This window comes from Cuculus canorus, chromosome 9 (genome assembly GCF_017976375.1).
Source record: "Cuculus canorus isolate bCucCan1 chromosome 9, bCucCan1.pri, whole genome shotgun sequence".
Taxonomy (NCBI): Eukaryota; Metazoa; Chordata; class Aves; order Cuculiformes; family Cuculidae; genus Cuculus; species Cuculus canorus.
Window position 1 is genome coordinate 17,256,957 of NC_071409.1, and position 7,936 is coordinate 17,264,892.

Below are 7,936 nucleotides of genomic sequence, written 5' to 3' on the forward strand. Positions count from 1 at the left end.
TACACTAATAAAGCAAACAATTCTCATTTTACAAGCAGGGATGTACCAGTCAAGAGCATGCGCTGGGTGACCAGAAGTGGTTCCAGCACATCATATAGATAATAAATGTTCAAAAGGTTCCTGTCGCTATTTCACAAAGAAAGTTGTTTTACACTGTAGATTTAGGATCTGTTTTCAGTATAATACAAAAACTGGAGGGAAAAAAAAAACAAGGAAAAAAAAAAAAGAGCAAGCATGAGAGAGCACACGCAAAATACCAGATAAGTAACCATGGTAATTCTTGACCTCACATACAGGACAGACTATCCTCATTGTATGTGACCTTATTCTGCTCCACAGACAAAGTAAGACTCCACTGACTTCAGCATCAGTACTATGATATGTCACTGAAAGGGATGCAGAGCACTGGAACAGGCTGCCCACGGAAGCAGTGGAGTCACCATCCCTGGAGGTATTTAAAAGATGTGTAGATGTCGCGCGTAGGGACATGGTTTAGTGGTGAACTTGGCAGTCTTGGGTTAAGGGTTGGACTCGATGATCTTAAAGGTCTTTTCCAAACTAAATGATTCTATGATTCTATTCTGTGATTCTTGCAGGCTCAGGCTTTTAGGACCAGACCTACAAGGTTAATTATATGTTTAAGAAAATGACAGTTAGGCATATAAATATTGTGAATTTGAGTATTGGTAAACAAAACCAAATGAGAACAACAAAAACACAAACACAAAACCACACCACAAAAAAGTATTACAGTCCAGATCCACAAAAGAACCAAATCCCAGAGAGGGATTGCATGTAATTTAACTGACAGATAACTAAAATCTGCAGAAGAATAGCCAGCATTTTTTCTCTGAACTTGGCAAATCATCCCTTATTTCTCACAAACAAAATGAGAGCAGGAGACCTTTTCTTATTCTACAGTAGGCCTAATAGGTATCCTGCCTAAATAACTTTCTGGTTAAATCTCCAAATGGTCCAGTCCAATAGCTTATTTAGAATGTGACTAACATACTACAGGGCTCCCACTGTACATTATGACGGAGCTCAAGACCCTCCTCCCCTTTCATTTTAAAGGAAAACACAAGATGGTGCTAGAGGTGGCAATGCTCATTTTTACACAGTATTTCAGCCACTAGAGCACTGTCCAGATTTCGTAAAACTAGTCATCATTTGTTTGAGAAGGTTTGCACTCTGATATCCCAGATGAAGGGCCTATAATCACTTAGTAACATGTTAGCTAGCAGTACAACCCTTCTTATAGCGTTAAATTTGCAAACACATCATGATTCAGCAAAGGGGATCATATTTCCATAGCCGGGGAAAGCCCTGACTCAGAATAGGGCAGACCAGGTCCTGAACCTTACATGAGAGCTTATCTGCTGATTGTAAGTGAAACTGAGGATTAGATTTACATGAAGTAACCAGCTAGAAAACAGTTCTTGCACATAGACATTATCTTGCAAGTTCTGCTGAATGCTATTGGGAACAGGATAGGACACAACTGGCTTCCAGGACGTGAATCGGTTGCTGTGTACTGTGGGTCAACTAACCCACAAAGTCAAAAAACTTAATTAAAACAAAAATCCAGCTTATAATGAATTATTCTTGCTTCTGCCAAGAAGCTATGCCTCTGTAAGAAAACCACATAAATAACATTGTCCAACTATCCTGTTTTAACTGAGCTCTGCACGAGCTCCTAACAGACTGGCACTTGCAGGCTATTTGGAATTCAAAAAAAAACATTCTAAATCCTGTATTTGCCATTAACTTCTGCCCATCTTCCTGCCCAGGAACAGCCTGATTTCTTCCTCTCCCGATTACACGCTCTCATCCAGCCCACAGAACCATAAAGTGTCGCCTATAGTCTTATTTGTCCCTCCTGTGGCTGCATGGAAGCTGCAGTTTCAGTTGTTAAGCTTATTCTTCCTCCTCTTCATACTGAATCGAGCATAGGGAGGGAGAAGACAGAAAGGACAGAGGCCAGCTTAGTGCTGAAGAAGCCAGCAGCCATCCTGAGCTACCAGATTTCTTCATCTCTCCCTTTCCTTTCTTTGCAAATGGATTCAATTACTGCCTCTTTAGCAGGAAGCATAGAGGGCTTGCCAACAGGCCTGAATAGCTGCTGTACTCAAGGAAGAAGTAGCCAAAAGTACTTCTTTGGTTAAAGCGTGTATCCTTCTCACAGAGCTGAAATCTCGGTTTTCTCACAGTTTGCTCCAACCTCAGTTAAAACAAGATTAATTAGAAGGATTTCAGACTTAGCAAAACAGGTCCCAGTGGTCAAAATGGCTTTGCTCAGGTTCAATTGTCATCACTCAAGATAGGATGTCCGGTAATCAGCTACTTCGTATCTCTAATGACCATGTACCAACATTAAGTATAACTCTCTGCTGTTCTAGTTTTTGTATTTTTGCCACAAAGCAACCTTGCTGTGATGACACAGACACTATTTTTAGTTCCTGCTCAGTACTAAAGTATTATGCTCAGCTAAAAGTTCTTCCCACTCTCTCGTTGTGTATCTATATATAAAACTCAAAATATAGTCTCTTGCCAAAAGGCAGGACGTGGTGATATTTCTGCAGCTATAGATAGTAGCTACCAAGTACTCAAAATTACACTTGTATTAAAAAAAAAGACACACATTACTATTGCACAGTGAACTTCTATGACTTAAGCATCATCTTAGTTTTACTACTCAAAATACATTTTTAGCTGTTGTTCCTCAACCAAAGAAATAAAAGTGTATTACTAATGCTAAGGTTGTGACATTAAGTGACAGAAGCCAGGAAAATTCAAAGTTAAGGCTGACGCTGTATCCTTTACTTACACCGCTGGGTTAAAACAAGACAATGGCTCTCTACGCTTTGGAATGCCCAGACTCTGTTAAATATGTATCATAACTTTCACATTAAATTAAAGAAGCCTATCTCTTTTTTCTTTCCTTAAAAAGGGTTTTTTAAAAAATATTTTTGTTCCTTGATAAAATTTTTAAAACATTAGAAGAATGGAAGAACAAGCAATAGATACTGCTGTAACATTCAGATATACTTTAAGATATATCATTAAGACAGTACGATATGTATCAGATGCAATTCTGCACTGCAAAAAATCCTTTTGCACGACAGCACCTCTCATGAAAAGCAATGTGTCTACCATTCGCAAGAAAAACAGTGACACTTTAGCCACTGAGAAGAACGGATTTGGGGCAGGGAACTCCACAGGTTGTCCACATAAGACTGCACACCCTACTGCCAGCAAAGACCTTCCAATACCTCACAGGGAGCCTGAAATGGGCCATGCTTGGAAGAATTTACTGCTAAGAAATCCATGTTCAATCCACAATTCTCCTCAGAGGTTTTGTGGTATTCTAAAAAAACCGCACGTTTTCTACTTCCAAGGACTCCACAATAAAACGGAAAGGTAGGGCAATCCAACTATATCTATAAATAGTGAGACAATCAGGTTAGACACTGCCAAGAATATAAACACATAAAAATGAAAGAATCCAGGGCCTTTATGGAGGTCTCTGATTGTATTACAAATCTGATAAAAAATCAATCCATTACAGGAATCAGTTAATGAAACTACAAACACACACAGAGGAACCAAAGTTTTCTAATTTATTGTAATCATTCCCAATCCAGTACGCAAAGCACATATTTTGCTACTACAGTTATTAGATATGTGTAATACATATAACAGACTAAGTTTGGAATCTATCAATAGATTTTACTGCATTATTATCTCCCAACTTTTACACAATATCCCTTTGAAATTACTATGTCTAGCTCTTTATTTTAATGGTATGATGTGACAGATATTCAGGAATCTGTTCCAACCCAGTAACTCCTACTTTCACTCCCACCCAAACAATCAATCTGTATATTACAGCTACTTTTCATAACTTCTTTTTTTCATTTATCTTTAATAGGCTGAATTTACATGGCAAGTTCCTGAAAGCAAGGAAAAAAAAGATGTTTCTCATTCTGTATTAAATCATTTTAACCTCACTCTCTGCTATAAATCCATTCAGGCTTTACACTGACTTGACAATTCCCTTCATCCAGTTATGTACGCTACTAATTCTGTCATATGTTTCTCAGGCATACACAGGCTATGCTTTTTTTGCAAATGGAATCAAATATACTCAACTGAGAAGAAAAATAAAAGGAATGCTAATTTCTCGAAGAATTTCAGCTTTAAAAGTTTACAAAATACACACAACACTGAGACCTCAGTCCCTTGCCACATGCACTTCAGAGGGGAAACATTTCCAGGTTACAAATTCAGTTTGTTAATAATTGTCATTTTTCCCTGCTCTCAAATACCAAAACGTTTCCCTTATATTATGTAGTTAGTAATCTGCATACCTGTATTACAAAATAGTTACCAAATTTCCCTCTAGTGCATATTTGCTCCCCACCCACTTGATGCTTCTGATTGACTTGCACTGTTACGAGCATGCATAAGAAAAGTCACCACTACCTGTTAGACCTGACCGACACCAGAAAGGCTGTAACGCAAAGCTTTGATGTGAGAACCCTCAGAGAGATATTCAAGCAGAGGAAATAGGAGGCATTAGAGCACAATAGCTGATAGAATAGGCAGAGTTCTCAGCAGGATTTGCTCCCTTAAACTGCAAAAGAATGTTTTTTGCGTATTTATGTTTTCTGCATGCATATATCAGTGAAATTCCACCACATACATGCTTCTAACTCAAGAGGTGCTATCATACACTATTAGAGCTATCAACTATGGAATCATGATGAACTTAGTATGATATAGTAAAGATCTATTACTTTTTATTTTTTAAATAAAGAACAGTAGAGAATTCCTAACAATTATCTTGCTGACCACAAAATGGACATTGATGATCTTAATCACTTCCCATAACAAACATAAATCCTAGAAGGACTCAAATATTTCAAGAGCTCTTCACACAGCTGTACCACCTCCCACTAGAGCAAAAATATTTTACTGACAGTACCAGATTAAGCTCATGGATCTGCAAGGTCAAGTTAGGAAAATAGTGCCATGTTATAATTAGCACATTTCCACAACACACAGAAGGCTTGCATCAGCCTGATAAAAAGTCTTTATTTTGATATTGCCTATAAAGTTATCCTTCCTTAATCTTCTATGTTGAAAAAAAACATAGCATCAATACTAAATACTAAATATGACCTTAGAAGTTAAGGCTGCCAGTCAGAAATTATTTTCCTGGTACAATTGTTTTCGTACACGTATAGGAGTATAACATAAAAATACTGCTCTGCTTTCACAGATAAGAAGGCACAGAAACACCCAGAATCTTCAGTGAAGAACAGGGTCTTTACTACGTATATAAATAGAGATCTAAGCCATCAATCAATGGCCTAGAAAAGTCTTAGATGTACAGAGTGCTAGAAAGAAAATACTGTAGGAAAAGGATAGAAGAAAATGAATGAAGTTAAAAAAATTCAAGAGACATATCATTGGTGCATCATAACATTCTTCAATTCCAAATAAAAGCAAGAGAAAACATCCCTTGCACACCTAGTCTAGAACTTTGATGATTTCAGTCAAATTCCACCCACTAGTATTTGTATAGTTTATTTGAAACAGGAATCTAAGATGCAGAAATGTACATAAAGTTGTGAATGGAACATGCATGGCATCCTATGATCTCAAAACTAGTTGCGGGGCTTTTGTCTATAAAGGCTTATCTGTCACAGCAATATAGAGAAAGGACTTTACACAACTGAAGTCTGTGCTTTCCCTTTACTTTAACAGATATTATTTCAGGCTCCAAAGCTATATTTTATATAATTAGCTGGAACTAAGTGAATGCAATTATCGGTAGAATTCAGCCAAAGACAGCCAAAGCATTAGGGCAGCATTTTAGTAGAGTGCACTAACTTTGAAACCCAGTTCCACTTCCTTAGGCGTGGTTAAGGAGTTTGCTGGCCTGAGAGGCTACTGGAGCAAGTTACTGCCACTCCGACATTTGCCCACTGCCTCTCTAAGTGACCATCTCCTGTTACACACCACCAAAAAACCATAGCTGCAAGTCATTTACATAACATAACTCATGACATTTTGACCAGAAAGAGATACTGCAGTCTACCACAGACTCTCCTTGTGACAACAAGCAAAGGACATGATGAAGCAACAGCACCTGGGATCTTTGAGCACATAACTTGCTCCTATCCAAAATTGCCCACTGCTCAACTCAGAATAATTGCTTTAAATCACCTTCTTTCAAACCAAGAAGACTCAGCATTTGAATATGTTTCTTCATAATACTGCAGAGACTGGATCCTGGACTGCTCAGAAGATAGCATGGGCAGAGGTGCCATTGGGGCTTGTCTGCACATCAACAAGGAATGAGACTGCTCTGCACGGAACCTTAGGTATTCCTGTGAGTGGGATACTTATGGGAAGAATGTGGAATAAATGACTGTATAACAAAGCATACAGTACTCTGGTGCTATTCCATCTGTACAGAGGTTAACTGCAACAAAGATATTTCAAAAAGAGAATTTTTTTTTTTTTTAAGTAAAATGGAAAGCATGCCATACAGTTAAGGGCTACAACAACTTGATGCTGAAAAGGACATCACTCGGTATTAACATTATGTCAATGAATGCACAGCTTCCATTTTCTGAATCAGTTAGAAGAGGTCACAGTGGAGGTCTCTTGGGTAAAAAGCAGCCTAGCAGTATGAAAGCAAGGAGCCTTGCAGCAAGCAGTAATTTTACCTTTGAACCCTATTACAGATCAAGATTTTTTTTATGGAGTGGGTACTAGACCCCCTTCTCCTGTATTTCTGCCCTTACCTGCCAGCTTTCCAAGTCTTAGGAAAAATTGTCAGGAGAGGATAGCACCAGCTCCTGTTGGTAAGTTGTTATAAACTTAGCCTCTGCAGAAGCTGAAGAAACAAATACATCTCTGAGTATCTGCAAGGTCTTCTCTAACAACCAGGAAAATAAAAAGACTACAACCTGTAGTTCCAGTTGTGTCACAGATTTTGTGATCTTTGAATAATAAACAAAACAACAGATAAATAACAAATGATCAAGTATAAAAAACAGCTTCCTTATCCAACAAAACTACAACAGCAAATCTTAGTTGAGCAGGGGAGGGAAGACAAAATATTAAACCAGATACTGATACTAATAGTGGTGCCCACATTATGAGCACTTACACATTTAATCCTTCAGATGTTTTGTCCACTCAAAACAAAAGGCTAAAGCTGCTGGAAATTAGTTCAAAGCAGTATTATCCGCGTAACTCTACTGCATAGCAATGTATCCTACAGGAAATTTGCAAATAAAAAGATATTTTTCAAGACTACTTAGGCGAAAACTTGAGTTTATCTCAGGTCTTGCACATCCTTAGTCACTGAACAAACTATAACAGGTTACACGTAGTAATTTGTTCAACTATTTTGTCTTCTTACAGAGTTTTATATATGAGCCTAGAAATACTCTATATGTACACCCCTTTCTGTATTACCTTTTACATAATGCAAAGTTTTTCCTATCCACAGTCCTTTTAATAATTTACTCAGATTTGAAAATCCAAGTAGGTGCTCAAAATAACAGAAAGAATTTCTGAGCTATTTTGCAGGTGTTGTATGAATCCACAAGGAATGAGCTGTTTAAAAACAAAAAAAACCCAACACAACACACACACACAAACACAAAGAAAACACTTTATCACACAGTTCACAGTGAACAGCAAATTTTATCTGTATTATAGGGCCAACTACACCAAACTCATGGTGTATCAGACATGCCAGTAGTACAACTGTTCTAAGTGACCAAAATAATATTCTATATCAGTACTTTAATGCATTGATACTGTTGTCCTACCCTAATTGACAACCACCACATTTATTGAAAGCCAGGTCTGAAGTCTGAAGAATTTTGAAGCACCCTGAGATGTTTGAAGA